This window comes from Bactrocera oleae, chromosome 2, assembly GCF_042242935.1.
Source record: "Bactrocera oleae isolate idBacOlea1 chromosome 2, idBacOlea1, whole genome shotgun sequence".
Lineage (NCBI taxonomy): Eukaryota > Metazoa > Arthropoda > Insecta > Diptera > Tephritidae > Bactrocera > Bactrocera oleae.
Window position 1 is genome coordinate 14638116 of NC_091536.1, and position 20468 is coordinate 14658583.

The 20468-nt window shown below is 35.4% G+C and overlaps 1 pseudogene; it reads left to right on the plus strand.

Annotated features, from left to right (window-relative positions):
• The first annotated feature begins 4856 nt into the window (after positions 1–4856).
• On the plus strand, positions 4857–5467 carry LOC138858973 (uncharacterized; annotated as a pseudogene).
• The last annotated feature ends 15001 nt before the right edge of the window (positions 5468–20468 follow it).

Below are 20468 nucleotides of genomic sequence, written 5' to 3' on the forward strand. Positions count from 1 at the left end.
CAACCGTGTCCTGAAAGCATCTGTGTCAGATAATAGTTGACCTCGCCATGACTCCGGTTCAGCCAAACATCAATCCGTGGTATCAGGTGGTATGTCCATCTACCCTTCCCTGCGGCTTCCCACTGTAGTTGCCAACGTGCGATGCTCTTTTGCCTTTCTCTTGTCCCGAGTTCATCAGCGCTCAGTGTGGTTGACATTTTTCGATGGTAAAGGTAAAGTCTTTCCTCAGCTAGAACCCTAAGTGCCAGAGTTCCGGAAATAACGCATATTACCTCCTCACATAATGTGCGGAAGGCGCTGGCTACTCTTAAGGCACATAGACGATATACTGGTCCAGCTTTTTGCCATGAATCTTGGGTGTCCAGCGCGTCTGCCCAGATGGATAGATGATGCTAAACATATGGCGAATCTCGTCAAGGTGTTTCGCGACGATCACTACGGCTACATTGTCCGCATATGCTACGAGTTTGAGGCTTTTTGTCAGTTTCAGTCTTAGTAGGCCATCGTACATGATATTCCATAGAAGTGGTCCCAAGTACTGACCCCTGGGGTACACCTCCGGTAATATCGTACTCTTTTGGACCATTCTTCGTGTCGTATTTTAGGACCCTATCTGTGAAGTAGCTGGCCACCATTTTACACAGCTATTCTGGCACTTTTTTCTCTCGGAGTGCTTGCATAAATGCGTTTCTGATGTCTAAGGCTACTTCTATTTGAGGGAACGTGGATTTGCCTCGAGGCACCTGGGCATGTCTTATCAAAAACCCACTTGTGACCAGGTTAAACCAGTTTTTAATCAGTTGGTCGCTATCGAAGGAGAATAATCATCGTGTACAGCATCCAAACGATCTCCAAAAATAAAAGTAGAATCTTTATTTGCGGACAAGCCCGTTCCCACACGCGGTCAAAACAAAGTTTTGAATCAGATTCGGCTGAAATTTTTGGCCGTAGCAGTCAATGACAATATACTACACGAAGAGTAATGTTTTGAGTAGCGCTATTGGGCGGTAATGCAAAGTATTCATCGGATTGTCTTCGTATTTTGCACTCATTATAGTTCCGTGCGAACTTACTTGCTTATTTTATTTTTTTTGTGTAAATGTTCCGTAAAGTAGCTCAGTCGCATGTATAAATAAAAATAAATTACTTTTAATTTTGGAGCTTTTTATCTTGGATACCAGGGATTCGAAAGGAGAAAGGAAATCAAAATTGCAGGGGATATAGGTAATATACGCTATTAAACTAAGAGCCATAAATATGCCAACCACATATTCTTGCCTATGTTTAGTACCTATAAGTAAAAATGATGAGGTTATGTAAATACATATTCATTAAGTCGATAACATGAAGATGAGAAAATATTAAAGATTATAAGATCTAAACCAAAATATATGTATTTTTAAATGACTGTATTTTTTTAAAGCGACGATAAATATGTTTTATTTGATAAGTACCGGATTTGCTGCTTTGCACTGTACTTAAAAGCTGATGAGGTGGTTGCTTTACAATGTACGTAGTTATGCCAAATCTTGGCTGATATTAAAGACATACACAGCCACCTCTAAGTGCGCTTTTTCTCTTCTGTTTAGCAATGAAGCGTCGTAAAAATTTCAATTATCCTAAATGATTAACTTCATTTATTACCAGAACTTGGCATTGTCTGCTGGCTGCTGCTGCTATCCTTCTTGACAGTTTATGACTTGATTCTATTATTTATTGCCGAAGCACGCGTACACTTTCATCTAGACATTTCAACGTGTGTAGCTATGTATGAGGCTTTGTATGTACGTCTACGCTTTCTCTTGAGCTATTGTTGCTTATGGCAGTAGCCCATAATTTCTACAACGGCAATTTCAATTATAATTATGTGCAAATCATAAAATTGTTAGATAGAAGTTACTTTACAAGCGGATCATCAGCCACTACGTACCGTTAGCCGAACGTTTGCAGTCTGTGAGCCAAAGGAATAGAGGCATTCTGAGTGGTATATTTGGTGTGCAGGAGCCTTAATATATTAGTCGGTATGCATGTATGGTGGTGGGCTTCTGACAAAAGCAGTAAAGCCAATGTCATTGATGTGTATGTGTGGAGTTGGGAAATTAATAACAAATGAAGCGGAAATTTTTTTCTGCGTCTGGGGCAAGTGGGCAAGCGCTCCATTAAATGCTTATATAGCCATACCTCCATGTGAATCTTCGCTAATTTGTCTTAACAACAGTATTTATGTTTTTTCCTTTTGTTTCGCTAACCACTAATGCTTTAACATGTTTTTTGCCCTATATTAGATTCTGTGGGTTTCCCTTTTTTTAAATTTGAAATATTCTTTTCGTTAATGGCTTTCTTATTTTATTTTGTTTACCTAATTTAGTCTGGTTGGAATGTTCCTATTAGAAGGAAATGAGAAAAATCGGTATAATACAAGTACTTCAAACTTAAGCAAATAGGTAAGAAATGACTGAATTCGTTAGGAATTTTAAAATAAATACTGTGATCTGAGCTCAAAATTAACACACTGTGGATTCAATACTCTCTTAGGATAGTAAGTGATTGATTCGACCTATTTGGTCGCAGCAACGGCAGAGGTTTTAGCCGGTGTGTTGTCATAATGGAGCAGCACTTAATTATACGATAAAGGGAATCGTTTTTTCTGCGACTCAGATTTTAATCAGCTCAATAACTCTGCAAAGCAGAGATTTAAGTCCTTAGAGTCGATGTAGGTTGTGAATTACTGGTCTTTCTCGCCGATAGGACAGTTTTCGTGCTGTATAGAGTCAGTTCACTAAGTTAAGTTAACTGTTTGAATAGTTTTTTGGTCTCTACTGTGCAATGTCGTGTAGCAATACGAGAAGAATACACGATGTACAGCATCCAAGCGCTTCTTAATTTCACTGGCCTACTTATATTGCTCTATATCTTTTTTCAAAAGTTTAAACAATATATAATAATATGTAACTCCTCAGATTTATATATTAGCATTAAGCTAGAAGGACCTTACATTTGTCGGATATTAAGTAAGTGAATGACCTGATCGCTACTAAATATAAAACAAAAATCTCTGATAATATTAAAGATGGTTTAAATTTATAACGTTTTTAAAACCAAATATCTTTTATAGCATATTATAATAACTATTTTAATATGAGCAAACTGATACAACCTAGATATTATCCACTTACTTTGTTCAGTAATATGTATAAATTATTGTAGAAATTGTATTAACGAAGTTGTTAAGAGGCATTATTTTTTATTTTATGCTCCCGTCACACATTTAATGGCTGCAACGTCATGCAATATGCAACCATTGGTCGATAGTAGATATTTGTATGTGTTTAGTATTACTTGTGCTTCGTATTCACACCTTAAACGTGGTTCGCTGTTTTTTTATTTTGTTCCTTCAGGTATGTTATTTTTATATTTTTGTACCCAAAGACATGTAGCAGGTATATGCAGGTGCCAACGGTGGCCATGTCTCGGACATGCCATCAACAATCACATCCCACTGAAGCCATAAACTACCAATAAACTATTGCCCGCAGAGTCCACTAACATGGAAAGTACTGAAAAATATAGTCTTTCTCGTTACCACATTAAAATTAAATATTAAACTTAACAACATCCAAATACGGTCGGATAAGGGTTTTTGCCAATTTCCCCTTCAGTTTTGCCTTGTTTTCATCAAGTGACGGCTATTGTATGCACATCGCGGAAGTATTTTTGCATAAATATTCGATTAGAGCACACATGGATTTGTGGAAATAGTGTTAGGATAAAATACTGGTCGCGCATTTCTTTTATTTTTGCTGCAATAAATAACTTTTCTCAAAAATTTAGTCCGGCATTGTTATTTTTGAAATGGTTTCACTCCATTGTCTTATAGGTTCTGAGCCTAGCTTCAAATCCGTTTGCGGTTGTAAATATATTCGGAAAGTGAAGTAAAGCTTTAGAATGTAATCAATACGCGTAGGAAGAAAACTTTGGATTTGGATAAGTTTATTAAATTATCAGCACTCGTTTTTATGTTTTTAAATTCATGAAAATCACACAAAAACGCATTTCAGAAGCCTTCGAGTTTTCCGCAACGTTACGTAATTTTTTCGACATCAGTGCAATTTGCCACCTTGGCAACGTCTGTGAACGCAAGCAATTATCATATACATAAAGATTTCACACAGAAACCTAGCCAGCCGACAGCCAGCAAACATGCAACTCAGCGCGACAACTCCGCGGTCGATGCATTTAATCAAAATTTTACGCTTCTTTGGGTGCTGTTATCGACACATTAACCACCTGACTGGTTGGTAGGTCTTCTGTCTGCGTGTGCGTTGTGCGGTGGTGCATAAGATTAACTAGCAGTTCTATGTGCTCGTCTGTCTGAATGTGGAAAAAATAATTGTAATGAATGGTAAAGATATCGATATTCAATGTATGTAATGAATCGAGCTTATCTATTAAATTTGATGAAGATTAAATATAATATTAACTTTCATTACCGGTATTTTGGCGATAAATAGCCGTTTAACTGATATATTTAGCGATATTGCTGCTGCAGTCGGTAATTAGATACTGCCCACGTCTACGCCTATACAAGTTTTTCAATTTAGTCGCTTAATTTCTAAATATTGGGCTGACAGAATAATAACAGTTGATCCAAGTAGAGGTAATTTTTTTTAATAGCCTTTTTTTGACAGATCATTTGTGAGTCGTGGCAAGCTGTCATTTTGCTTTTGCTCAGTATTGTTTGGAAAGACTGACGTCTAAACAATGTTTAGAAATCGTTAAACTTTACTACGAAAATTCACGTTCTGTAAATAATGTACAAGTATTTCGCGTGCTTACGCCCCAAATTTTGTTCAGCAATGAGGCCCATTTCCGGCTCAATGGATATGAAAACAAGCAAAATTGCCGCAGTTGGCACGAATAGCAACCTGATGAGACCCAAAAGCTGACATTTCTTTCAGTAAAAACAAGGGTTTGGTGTGGTTTGTGAGCCGGTAGAATCATCGGTCCATATTTCTTTAAAAATGATGTCGGTGAGAACGTAACCGCCAATGGCGATCATTATCGCGCCATGAGAACCGACTATTTGATGCCTGAAATTGAAGCTCGTGATCTCGACGACATTTGGTTTAAACAAGACGGTGCCATTTCCCATACATAGCATCAATCAATGAATTTATTGAGAGAACACTTCGGTGAGCAGATAATTTTACGTTTTGGGCCGGTCGATTGGCCACCAAAGTCGTGTGATATCACACCGTTAGATTTTTTCCCGTAGGGATACGTAAAGTCTAAAGTCTATGCGGATAATCCCGCTTCGATTTGGGCCTTAAAGAAAAACATCGCGAGTGTCATTCGCCAGTTATCAGTCAAAATGATCGAATTAGTCATCGAAAATTGGACTCAACGGGGGGACCATCTGAGATGTAGCCACGGCCAACATTTGAAAGAGATAATTTTCAAAAAGTAAATGCCAAAGAATGTTCTTTCAAATAATAATAAACATTGCCCATTAAATTTGAATCTTCTGTGTTTTTTCTTTAAAAAAGTAGGAAACCGCGAAATGGATCACTCTTTATATGTGTTTCTTTATGCAGTATGTTGCGTCGATCAAGAACACTTCAGATGAAAGTCGTCTGAGAAACTGGGACAGCCAATTCACTACAAAGTATTATTTTAAGAGAGTTTCAGGCATGTATATTTTCAGCATATAGCCACCGCGATCACATCGTTTGCAGATCATACTGTCGGTCAACACCATTTTAACGGGTTACATGGGTTTCTTCGAGCAAACAACGGCCTTGTTTCAATATTTTTTTCCTCATATAAGAAATGAAATATTTTATTCAAACTTTTTATTATTCTAAAGATATAAAGGGTGTCCCAAAAAAGACAGTTTTTAGTCTTTTTTATTTAATCATAAAGTTGTCGACATTTTCCATGACTATTCTGCATAAATGTGGCTAAATTTCATTGATGCAACGTTGAATTTCCTCTTTTAAAGCACGCGTGGTTTTAGGCTTGTTGCAATAGACCTGTGATCTTAAATAACTCTAAAAAATAAAATTAAAGGAATTTTATTTAATAACTTATTTTGCGATTTACACGTTTGAGAGTACACGACCTGGAAATGTCTCATACAGTAATTAAAGTGTTTCACGATCTGTAGTTATGACATGTGGCTCCGTCATTATTTATTATTTTTGAAATATTGTTCAATAATATTGTTCTATCGTGTAACGCTCCATTATTACTAAACTTAAACTGTCAGCTGTCGAAGACCATGAACTTGGTATCGAACGAAGGAAAAAAAAGTGCAAATTGTAGACTATTTATGATACAAGGCTTGTTGACAAATGTTTCCTTCTTAGATCACTTACTGCACGCACCACAAAAATATAGTCTCGATGATAGATCTGCGGGGTAATTTTGAGTCTAGAAATTTTCTTCATTCTTCACAGCAGAACAATGACAATTTTGAATGTGTATGCACCTGTTAAACCAGAAATGTATCATTACGGATATTTGCGCAATGCTCTGTCAGTTTACTTCACAAGCTTTTCAAGCCAGTACGAAAAAGTATACTGCGTGGTAAGCTGAAATATCATACTCAGCTCAATGTCAAACACAGGTGATAGCTAATTTGATAGCCATCTCTTTAGGAAATGCTGTACTGTACTGCCACTATAGTTATACATATATAAAGGGTGTTTTGTTTTTAGAGGTATAGAACTTTAAATTGACATGAATTTTATTTATCCAAAAGGTAATTTTCTGGCATTACATTTCAAATATGATTTCTGGCATATCACTGCCACGGCTGGCTCGGATGCAGTCCAATTTGGACGACCAATTTTCGATGACTTTTTCCAACATTTGTGGCCGTATATCGGCAACAACATAGCGAATGTTGTCTTCCAAATGGTAAAGCGTTTGTGGCTTATGCGCATAGACCAATGACTTTACATAACCCCACAGAAAGTAGTCTAGCAGTGTTAAATCACAAGATCTTGGAGGCCAATTCACAGGTCTAAAACGTGAAATTAGACAGTCACCAAACGTGTTTTTCAATGAATCGATTGTGGCACGAGCTGTGTGACATCATAGTTGTTCAATTTAGGAATGAAAAAGTTACTAATCATGGCTCTATACCGATCACCATTGACTGTAACATTCTGGCCATCATCGTTTTTGAGGAAGTACGGATCAATGATTCCACCAGCCCATTAAGCGCACCAAAGAGACAGTTTTTCTGGATGTAACGGTGTTTCGACATACACTTGAGGATTAGCTTCACTCCAAATGCGGCAGTTTTGTTTGTTGACATAGCGATTCAACCAGAAGTGCGCTTCATTTCGTATTCCGCACAGAACATTTTTGATCTTTTATATACTTAGAACGTTTTGACATACGAGCGTTATGTGTGCTGTTTACGGTAATGTAGGATCTTCAGTCCGTCAAAAAATAGAATTAAATCACGAACATTTTCACGCGATTTTTTTTTTACAAACTTCGACATGGATTAATTCTACAACATCGACGGGCTTTATTCAATTTTTGGCGATAACGCTGGGCCAGTGTTTATCGTTGGTATGGTGAATTTCGTGAAGGTCGTCCGAAATCAGTTGTTGTTCTGGAAACTATTGCTGCTGTGCGCAAACTGATATTTCAAATTAGTCATGTGACCTATCGTACCAGTATACACTCAATATATGTATGAACATTTGTCAATATATGTATATAATTTGTCAATCACTGAAAATAGGCTAGTGTCGATTGGTCAAGAAAAATGTTAAACAAATAGCTATCGTGCTTCAACACAGGTCTATGACATCATGACAGATGATGAATCGTGGATATATGCGTATGCGTCCGAAAGTAAACAGGAGTTGGCTGTATGGGTGTTTCCAGATGAGCCGAATCCAACAAAAGTTTTTCGCGCACGAAGCACTTCTAAGCAACTGGTTGACTGTTTCTTTGAATAAACTGGACAACCATTTGTTTGTCAGTTTTCTTTAAAGAAATCAAGAAAACTAAGACGCATCACTCTTCACCAAGACAATGCGAGCTCTCCCACAGCGACTGAAACAACTGTACTTTTGAGCACTCAGAACATCGATTTAATAAGTCATCCACCGTATGGTCCTGACTTGGCACCGCATGACTTTTTATTACTGTACGTAAAAAATAAACTAAGAGGTCAACTTTTTCACACCTGAGGAGGCGGTTGATGCGTTCAGATGGCATGCTTTGGTGATACCTCAAGCAGAGTGACAAAAGTGCTTCGAAAATTGGTTCAAATGCATGCAAACGTGTATAGATCTTAATGGAGAATATTTTGAAAAACAATAAAGTGATTTTCGATGATTAATATTTGTTTTTGTTCTCTAATCCCGAAAAATAAAAGGCAATCATCGTATTTCATATGCTTTGCATTTTCAAGACTACAGTTTCCGTATCCTTCTCCAGATAACCAACTTGATAAGTTTCCCGCAGAATATATTTTAATATCACTTGCTCTTTTATATAGTTATTAAACTCAATTTTTTTGTTTGTGGTTTGTCATTTAAATGTTCAGCATAGTATGTGTTTGCTTGCCATTTAAGCTGATTGTCCCTTCGAATTCCCTTAACTTATGGTATAATTATGCATGACTTAGTTGCCCAATTTGCTTATGTTTAAGTGATGCCAATATAAATACAAATTCGTTTGTAAGAGTGGGCATATGGTTGTATATATCTTTGCCTAAGCCAGTTGCATAAATTAGGGCGCATTTACCCCGTAATTCCGCTATGCTTTGTACAACGCTATGCGCACAAGCATCTGTGTGTGCATTTGTGAATAATGTGATGCCATCCGTATTCATATTTAGCGTTAATTAGTATTCCATAATTGTATGTGCTTAGCTCCGGAACTAGCCATGTGGGTGAATAGTTTGCAATTAGTGCAATCGGTTTGCGTGTGTTTCCATGTATGCGTGTTGGTACCATGCCAACAAATGTCAGTTCATGTTACATTCGTGTCAATCGCCAATGGTGATTAGTGGTTGAAATGTGCGGGTATCTCCGAGATGATCTAATACACTCTGGTTAGCTATAGAAAAAGTATAAAAAAATCATTACGCACCTGATTTATTTTATATACTTTATAAAAATAATTTAATATTTTATACGAGTATTAGGAGGGAATTTGCGAAATCAAACGTTGATTAGTCGGCTATTGTAAATATTGTAAAAGAGATTGTGAACCAAACCTAGTGAGATATGTACGAGATATGTACGAGCATGCTATCTAGGGCTCTGTATGTATTTATATAGAAATAGTGATTTTAGTAATTTATAATTCTTGATCAAAATCTATTAAAATAAAATCCACTCTCAAAATTTACTCTCTATTCTCCGCTCTTAAAATTTTCAAACTTATGATGATGACATTGTTTTTATACTCTCGCAACCTGTTGCTACAGAGTATAATAGTTTTGTTCACCTAACGGTTGTTTGTATCACCTAAAACTAATCGAGTTAGATATAGGGTTATATATTATATATATAAATGATCAGGATGAAGAGACGAGTTGAAATCCGGGTGACTGTCTGTCCGTCTGTCCGTCCGTGCAAGCTCCAACTTGAGTAAAAGTGAGATATCTTTATGAAACTTGGTAGATATGTTTCTTGGTATCGTGAGATGGTTGGTATTGCAGATGGGCGTAATCGGACCACTGCCACGCCCACAAAACGCCATTAATCAAAAACAAATAAATTGCCAAAACAAAGCTCCGCAATAAGATACAAGACTGTTATTTGGTACACAGGATCACATTAGGAAGGGGCATCTGCAGTTAATTTTTTTTTAAAAAGTGGGCGTGGTCCCGCCTCTAATAGGTTTAATGTGCATATCTCCTAAACCGCTAATGCTATAATAACAAAATTCACTGGAAGTAAATGTTTTTTGCACTTCTATTGACAGTGTGAAAATAGTTGGAATCGGGTGGCAACTCCACCCACTCCCCATATAACGGTACTGTTAAAAACTACCAAAAGCGCGATAAATCAAGCACTAAACACGCCAGAGTCATTAAGTTTTATCTCTGGGATGGTATGAGATGACTTTATAGGAACCGCGTTCAAAATTAGATAGTGGGCGTGGCGCAGCCCACTTTTAGGTGAAAACCCATATCTCGAGATCTGCTTAATAAATTTCAACAAAATTCGGTACATAACGTTATTTTTATATTTCTATGTTATAGTGCGAAAATGGGCAAAATATGACTACAACCACGCCTATTTCCCATATAACACCATTTTAAATTCCATCTGATTCTTTCACTTTCCACTTTGCATATCAAGCAACAATGATTATATCGGGGTAAAACTTTTTCGTGAATAATACGTTTAAAGTATGCCACCTTGTGACCAAAAATTGTCTAAATCGAACCAAAACTGTTCAAGCCCCTAAGTACTAAATATGTGGACCCCAGTGCCTATAGTTGACCTTCTACCGAAAATATCAGCCAATCCACAAAGAAATCTCAAACGAGTATACCATTTGACTTTGCGAGAGTATAAAATGTTCGGTTACATCCGAACTTAGCCCTTCCTTACTTGTTCTTTCTACTATCCAATCAATTTCAAAATCCAATAGTTACTTTTGTGGTGGAGCGAGGATGCAATTCTCTATGTCTGACGAAAAGTTAGGTAATTTCATAAAAAACACTGCATGAAAGCTTTATTCTATTGCAGAGTTTTTGATTCCCAAGTAGGGCACAAAGTTGGTTGTTCTTTTACCGGAACTCGGTGATGCAAACGATCATGTTTTGGATTCCGCCAGACTGTTGTCATAACTGTAACATAATCGGATTTATATCAAGCAAACTCAGAAGCAGCAAGAAGGCAATGTTTAATACTACACCATACTATAGCAACATCAATTGCCATACAATCGGTTTTAATGTACCTTGAACAGGGTATATTAAGTTGGCACTGTCTGTCCGTTTGTATGTAAATATGCGAACTAGTTCCCTATGTTTTGAGATATAGATCCTCTTCTGCCCAAGAATTGTCGGATTTGCCCATATCGGGTGGTGGTCCGTGTTGTGATATAAACAGACCGATCGAAATTAAGTGCTTGTAACCTTTTCATTGGACGTGATGTCTTCATGAAATGCGGTATAGATTATTATCCAAGGCAACGCTACAATCTCCAAACAAATATTTAGATGGGACTATGCAGCATTTGGTTGCCAGGAAAACTGATCGATTAAAATCAAGTTGAAGATTTTCGTAAAAGATCTTTTTTCCTTAACTGCGTTCTGGTGATATCAACCAGCCAAAACAAAAGGGCATTTGAGGTGCATATGCTCAGATCGCAGTGCTTAACACGTTGGTTGAAGAATTTTCTAGGTAGCTAATAAAAAAAGTCTCTACGGAAGCTTAAATCACCATATTGAGCTCTACTAACTTTCTCCCTCGTTCAGCTGTGAGTTTTAAAAATGAAAAATTTGAAGATATTTTTATTCTGTTCTTTATAAACACATATGCAGATATTAAACGTACGAACACAACATATACATATATACTTAGCTAATAATGCATTTGCTGCAAATAATCTGAATGCCCGGACAGTGAAATATTTACTCCAGATTATCTACAAGTACCTGTATGCATTGGGACATATGTATCTTAAATTTCCACACACGCTCATACATGCATATACTTTGTTGAGGTTTGAAAATCTGTAGCAGTTATCTTAAACAGCTTGCCTGACTCTTCTTTGGACTGTCCGTCCTCCTTGCAAACTTACCGTTTGTCGCGTTTACCGTACAGTCAATGCACGCACTGTTCTCCTCCACCAGCTCATTGCTTCTTGTCATCGACTTAATTAAACGGAAACTGATTTAATTGCATATTTGATGAGTTGCCTTCAGTGTGTTTGTGTTGCTTAATTTTGTGTGCCATTATGTGTTGATATTTGCCATTGTTGTTGGTGGCTTTTAGCCGTTCCTTCAACCTATAAGCTGCGTTCCACCACCGCTCCTCTACCATTATTGCTTATTTTGTTGCTTATTATTATAGCCGCTGTCGTTGTAGTTGTTTCGGTTGCGTGTATTGCGTTTATGTTAGTTGTTACAATATTTATGAGGTGAAAGCGGTGGCAACGTGCACATTTACAAACACACCTACAGGAGCTGACTTCGAACAGTGTACAAGACCTCGGGTAAGTTTTGGGTGGCTTAAAATAACTCATTTCATTGCAGCGAGTTACGCTAACAGCCGCACATGCCGACATTAGTTGGTGGAGGTGTTGTGGATGTTGTGCTAATGTTAAATACTAGCCAAATTGTTGTCATAAACTTAACTTAAGCTTAACATAAATTGCGATGTTACTGAAATGGCATGTTATTCGGCTTGCAATGCTTTATTATTGTTGTAGCTTTTGTTGTGATGCTATTGTGCGTTAATTTTATGGGTATTTTGTTTATTCGCCGCTAACTCATTTCATTTCTAACTTTCTGGCATACAATATTCAAAGTCGTACAGTTAAAAAGGAGGAAAGAGGGGATTGTTCAAAGTATATAGCAAACGTTTAATTCCGGTGGTCACCTCAAAAAGAGGAGAAACTATTAGAAGATGATACCACTCGTTCAGTTAAACAAGAAAAACAAAGTTAACTTTAATTGCACTGCAGCTAGATTAAAGTCTAGTTTCCATACAAGAACTTGATTTTGATCGGCCAGTTTGTATGCCAGCTATATGCTATAGGGATTTGATATGAAAAACTTCTTCACAGATTGTTGTGTTGCCTTAAAAATTGTCTGTGCTAAATTTCGTGCAGATATTTTCACAAATAAAAAAGTTTTTCATACAAGAAAGTGATTAGATAGTTCAGTTTGTATGGCAGCATTATGCTATAGTGGTCCGATATCGTCGGCTCCGACAAATAAGCAGCTGCTTGAAGGGAGAAGGACATGTGCAACATTTCGATATCTCATAACGCTGATTATTTATATATATATATTTTATAGGATATCCGTGGTTTCCTTGTAAGTCAAAAGCTCAACACGGGAGCTTACCTCAGATCGGCACAAAATTGAATTTTGTGCAAAAATTTGTTGCAAGTTTTCAAGTGAAAATTTAAAGTACATATTTTAAGGAATTTCGGAGCAGTAGGGGCAAGTGGTAATAGAGGCATAAAAAAGTAGAATATTCTTTGTGTTTTTAATTTGGTGTCAATTTGTTGAAAGAATGTCGTTAACATATTACAACTGAATGGAGAAGAATAATCTTTTACGTGCTAAAAGTAAGTGAGAGGTTTTTCGATTGGTTTGTAAGATTTAGTTTAATTGTATACTACTTTAGTTTTTATGTAACTATTGGCCGAGTAGTTTTTCTTTGGCACTAAAAATATCATATGTTGTTAATTGAACCCTCTTTATTCGACACCACTGTTACTTTTAACCTTTGTTTATTTGTATGTCTGTGCAATTTTATTTATACATAAATTACTTTTCTTTTTATTTAAAGTTTCGTTTCTGTTTGTTTTGCTTATTTCAACAGTATTTGACCATTTTAATGTTTATTTTGTGTTTATTGCGTTTTTTAGCTTTTGTTTTTGTAGTCTCTTTCCAAAGCGTTCTCCACGGCAGTCGTTTTATACAAAACTGTTTTCGTTTACCGATACCGGCATTTTAAGTCTTTTACAGGTTTATACTCTCGCAAAATGTTACTACAGAGTATAATGGTATTGTTCACCAATAACCAATCGAGATAGATGTATTAAATATATATATATATATATATATATATGTAAATATATAAAAGATTAAGATGACGAGGCGAGTTTTATTCCGGTCGAACGTCTGTCCGCCCCTCTTTCTACGCAAGCGATAACTTGAGTAAAAATTGAAATTGCATGATGAAACTTTGCACTCGTACTCCGTGCACTATGGAGAGGTTGGTATTGCAGATGGTTACAATCAGACTATTGCTACGCTCTAAAAATGCTATTAAGCGAAAATCTATAAAGTTCTAAATTAAGATACAAAACTGTAATTTAGTGTACGAGGTTGTAATAACAAGATGCACTAGTGCGCTGAAAATTTTTAACCAGTGGGCGTGGCTCTCCTATTACAGTTTATAAATGAAATTTGCTGAGAAGGAATCCTTTCGATACTGTCATAGACACTTTGAAAATGGGTGAAATTGGATAATAACCACGTCCACTCCCTATATAACCATAAATTACTAAATAACTATGTCGGAAGCATTTAACCGGGCAGTTTTGGGTGAAATTCTATATCTGAGGAACGACTCGATCAAATTTAACCATATTCGGTACATAATATTATCTTGATATCATTATACAATATTACAATGTGAAAACAGGCAAAATTGAACTACAACTGCACCTACTTTTCATATAACACAATTTAAAATTTCTTCACTTTAAAGTATCAAATAAAGTACTAATGCAAATATCGGTATATAATTTTGCAAAAATAATGATCTTAAAATATGACATTTCTCATTTCGAAAAATGGTCAAAATCAGATCACACATTATCAAGCACAGCCGACTATGTGGACCTGAGTGCCCATGACTAACTTTTTACCGAATATATCGGTAAATTTTTAAGACATATAAATTAAACTTTGATAGCGTCTTTACCTGCTAATGTGTCGTATAATTAAGTTAATACTTCCTATAGCCCACATTTAACAAATATCAGGATTTTTCAACTTCCGGTTGCCGTTATAACGTATAAATCGGTCAGTATGTAAGTTGTCTTAATAAAAATCAAAGAGCACATTTATCTAGTAATAATATGTTTTGATGGCAAAAATGTGTAAAATCGGATCCATACTGCCGTACACACCTAATATATGTAAGAATTGCAAATTTTCGATTAGCTTTATATCGTATACGAAATGTTGACTGTGGCATTTGGTGAGTCCACTTTGTCTTAAGAAAGTTTTTATAATGGGTACAAACGCTTTACAGAAGGCCGAGAAACGTGAGACGTGTGGCATCAAAGTTTGTTCCGAAATTGCTAAATTTTAAGTAAATGCAATGCCCCATAAGCATCGCTCAGGAGTTGATTTTTTGGCCAAAAATAAAACCGTAATCATGCCTAAATCACCGTATTCATCAGATTTGGCTCTCTGCGACTTTTTCTGTTTCCCAAAATTAAAGAAACCAATGAAAGGAAATCGTTTTGCCACAACTGATGAAATCAAGTTAGAATCGAAGAAAGAGCGCATTTCAAAAATGCTTTGAGGATTGGAAAAGCGTTGGCACAAATGTATTATATCCGGGGGTAATTCACCTTTTGCTTTGAACACACCTCGTATATCAGTCAATATGTAAGATAGCTTAGTAAACTTAAGTGAATGAATAATATTAGATATACTTTAGTTTACTATTGAAAGTCGGTCCATGAATTACGCCAGCTCCTATATATAATATTTACTTGAGTTTATTTCACATACATATAGCATATCTAATTTTTGTTAAATAGGCTGGTTTTATTGTAAATATAGCAGATGCCAAGCAAAAAATAGTAGTGCAACTAAATAAGTCCATGACTTATAATAATAGTAAGATACCAAATATGATTGTAATCCGTTGGTTTCGTCGAACATTGAATGAATTCGTATGCAAGCATTTTTAATATAAAGTTTTGTCAACACGTGTAAGTATTTCCCTGCGGTTTGATTCTTGTACATTGTGAAAGCATAAAATGTTCGGTTGCATCCGAACTCTACCTTACTTGTTTTTCTATAGATTTTATTTCCGATACTCGCATAAATAGGAAATTTTATGATTGCGTTAATGTGCAATGCAATAAAGTAGGTTTTGATTTCGAAATTAATGCCAATTCACATTAAGTAGGTGAACATGTAGATAAAACGAATACATTTAATCATTGACTTGGTTGAGGGTGCAAATGTTGTAAAGTGATTTGGGTCTGAGTATATAAATAGTACTTGAATTTTAGATATTAACTGAAAGAGGGATTGTGATCAAATAAAGTAAAAAAAATAATTATATTTTAATTTCTAAAATATCAATCTATATCTAAATAATTATATCAAATTATGATTTCGATTTCTACACCGCTTTCAAAACAAAAGGTAACTAAATTGACCAATCATTTTTGTGTCTGCAAACATTCTTTATCAACTTATCACTTGTTTATGTGGCAGAAAATGTTTTTAAAGCAAATTGAACAGCAAAGTTAATTACCAATAACAAAAATATAATACAATTTGAGACGCTTTAATCTCAATGAATTGGATGAGCTAACTAGAAGCTAATACTTATTGCGAGTAATAAAACGCTGAGATTAATGTATTTTTTACTGACAGTAAAGCGTAATTTAGCAGTTTAATTGTGCTGTCATTGAAGAGCTTGTTAAATAAATAAATGAAAGTTGCTAAAATAAAATTGCGCGACAAAGTAATTACTGCTATTCGTTGCGATCTAATAACAAGCACCGTTCGTTTTTCCGATGAGAGAGGGAAAGTAGTAATACCGCTAACATACATATATAGCAATCTCGAATTTTGGTCCAAAAATGTCTTTAATTATAACCCAAAACAAGGTATATAAAGTTTGCCATGCAGTTTGTAACACCCTATAAAATATTTCTTATCATGGCTGTCAATAAGCGAACAAGTTGCTCATCCTATGAGATATTTTAAATTTTTAATCCGGATTATTTTGTTTTTCAATCCGGTATTATTTTTTAATGCATTATTTGCAACCCTGTTTGCAACATCGTTAATCGATTGGCATTGAACATGTTAAAAGAAAGAGGCAACCCTGCATTTGCAAACGATTCGTCTTATTAAAAGAAGAACGAGTTATGTGCCTGAAACAAAATCAAGAAATTACAAGAATTTTTGTATTAAAATTTATTATCTCTCTATAAGCCGTTATATTGCATTTGGTAGGCAAATAAAGTTTTCTCAGTAAAACACAGTGCATCGATGTGTTTCTAAAAATTTGTAGCTCCATTCTGTTACTTACATTTTAAGAAAACCGCTTACAGTTTTGATGTTTTATTCATTCAAAAGAAGCAAAAATAATATTCAGTAATATTATAACAAAATATCCGTATAACACAATTGTTCTTTTACCTCATTCTGATATCTTTAAATTTGTACATGCTTTATGTATTTAACAGGAAGCAAATTGTTTACCACGTCATTTGTCTTAAGCCACAAAACTGCGCTCATAGCACATTCGAATGCAAAATAAAAGAAAAGCGCAGCTGCAAAGGTGCGGGGAAAACTACGAAGTGCAAAGAAAATAAAATCAACGAAAATATTGCTCATCTAAATGAGTAATGACCAGCAAATTGCACTGCGTTGCCGCGTTGCTGACATTTATGTCGCTTTGCCTGCCGCGTACATGATAACCATCAGTGTCTTTCGCCCATAGAATTTATGAAGTAAATGAGTACTTTACCTCTACAATTTCCATAGTTTTTGCCAGCATAAGCTAGCCAATGCAGCGTTTTTGTTGAACCTCGCTTTCCACCTCATCTCTGCGCCGATACACGTACATCTTGGTTATTCGGAAAAAAATGGGAAAAAAGACAGGAAAAGCGCAGAATACGTGCAAACTTTAACCACTGTGATGTGTGTCGGCAAAGGCAGCAAAATTAAAAATAGTTTTTATGAAGGCTTAAATTCCAATCATTACTTCGTGTTCGCTGCCTCTTTGATGGCATTCTGGCATCAGCACATTTCAGTCTATATAGTTGTTGCTTCTCTCTCTTTTTTATAATGCCAAACAGCAGCGCTTCATTGCATTTACTTGGATTCATCTACAAACAATACATATATTATATGTTAGGACAGTGTAACTACGACATGGCGTATACGTAACCTGTCAGACATGGAACCTTAGTACTGACCGATCGGTCAACAGTGTGTGTATATGTTTATGTATATATTTGAAGTTTCATGTTCTTAGTGTCACTTAATTTTTTTTTTCTTTTGCTATTAAAACTATTTTTCCAAACTCATGCACACACACTCAGTCACAACTACATTTGCAATAGTGCTTACATCCCTTACATTGTTGATGGCATAAAATCCATTGAAGCGAGCCGCCAGCACGCTGTGAATGAACTTTTGAAATATTTTCTTTTAATTGCTTTTGATGGTTGCCGTTGCTGTCATTTGCGCGCAAGTGTCTAGTTTCATACATTTTATGGTTACTGTGGGTGTTATTTCTTACAAAAACACAACACAACAAAAAAATTGACATAAAAAATAGGGTAATAAAGCATATATGAGAAATGATGTTAATGTAAAGCGAATGTTTTAATACCTGTCGGTTATAGGTATTTAAACATTTTAATTGGAAATATTGATGAAAAGCTTAAGAAAAAATTATGAGACAGGGAAAGGTTTTTGAACTCGTTTTAAAAATCGATAAAAATGTGTACTATAATATGGCTAATATTGTACTTCGATTGAGCTTGAAAAAATATATTTATTTATAATATTATATATTATTTAATTTTTGCTACTATTCAGTTATATTATATTGTGAATGTTCTTTTATTTCTTTACTGACAGAAATCTACTTTGAGGGCAACATTCTCAATCACCGCTAAAAAAAACGTTTATTTCACAAATTCAAAGTATAAATTGCACTCTGTTTTTGCGGTGCATAATAACAATAAAGTCTGACACATTCTTATTGCTAATAACACTGATAGCATAATTAACGAGCTTCCGCTGTTGCTTTCTGAGAAAGAAATCGGCTTGTGGGAGATTATATACCGACTGTACGATCCTTAGATGTGACTGTTCTGCAAATTAAGGGGTGTGAAATTATGAAATTTTTTTTTTATGATTTCGATAGTTCATACCTTTAAAATAACTTACTAAAATTGTATATCAATATCTAAATAGTTTTCGTGTTACAGCCATTCAAAGGGTAGCCGCCCAGTTCAAACAGTTTCATCAGTTTATTTTTAAACGCGTTTTTCTCGAAACAGCATTTTTTCGAATTTGCTGTGATAACTCGAAGACAAATGTTCCGATAAATATGAAATTTTTTTCTGCTTGTTCTGTATAACTCACATACAATGACCTATCGGTTTTTTGATCTGATCATTTTGTGAATTTTTTTAAACGTAGGTCATTGTAGTTATAATATCTTCTAGTGTAACGAGAATGTTTTCTTTTTAGGTTCCAACCACGGAGAAAGCCAGAATCACTGCAGCAGTGGAGGACCTTTTTGTTAGTGGCGTCGGAGATCTCGTATAACTCAAAAAATATTTTTTTTTTTAAATTTCACTGTGTATTTTTGAAACATGTATAAATATACCCTGAAAATTTGAAAATGATAGATACAGTAGTTTTTATTTTACATTCCCAAAAATCGAAGTTTTTTAGGCTGTCAGACTAAATGATGTCAATTTTCAATAATATCCGATGATCCTAAAACTTATAGCTACTAATTTCCGCAATGATGACATGTTTAGATAATAAACTTGAGTTTAAGGTTCTGTATCTCAAGGCAGTGCTTAGGAAGCTTTGAGTAGGTCAGTGCGGAATTCTTTCAATCGGTTGGGAAAAGTTGGTTGGAAAAAGAGGTTGCAACTCTATAAAACCATAAAAGTGGTGGCCTTTAAGGTGGGTCATTAGAGATTTTTGTATTCCAAACTATAAGCTTGTGAGTTGTGCTTTGTCTTTTACAATTTTCTCATCAATTAAATAAAAATGGTAGATTAATAAATTTCATGCTATTTAATTCACACTTTCTGCTAGAGAAATTCGCCAATTATAGTAACGATGGTGCATTGCACAATAATAATCACATAAGAACATCCATTAAAAGATTTTTCCAATTTTTTTTTCCTCCGTCATTTATTTGCGCAAATTATCATATTCTACGTCGGGCAAAGCCAGTCAAGAGTAAATGGAAAGCATCAAGGCATCAACATTCCACATGCAGCGCACAGCAATGTGTAGCAACAATGGTCGTGGTTAATTCATTATTATTGGAGATTTTGCTGCTGCAATTGCCAGCTTTGCTTGATTGCTGAACTCAAATTCCGACTGCAATATTCATTGAAATTCTTCGTTACTTTTTTGTATTAGCTGTATTAATAAATGACTGCTTGCATGGTTGAATGGTATTAAGCACGAATGAAGACGAAGCATAAATGAAGCCTCTTTGAGAGGATGAAGAAACGGTGAGATAGACAAACGGCTGATTACCAGCTGACGGCCTGGTCATTGAAATTTCTAATTACGCGGCAATAAAGGGGGATCACGGTATGCATACAAAAAGGAGAACACTGGCATATATACAAAAATATAAATATATATGCACTATTCATACATACACACATATATGGTATATTAGGTATTACTCTTGCAGCTGAGAGCATCAATAGTAGCTCATACTGCAATTTTTGCTAATGTATGCGCGAAGATACATACATAT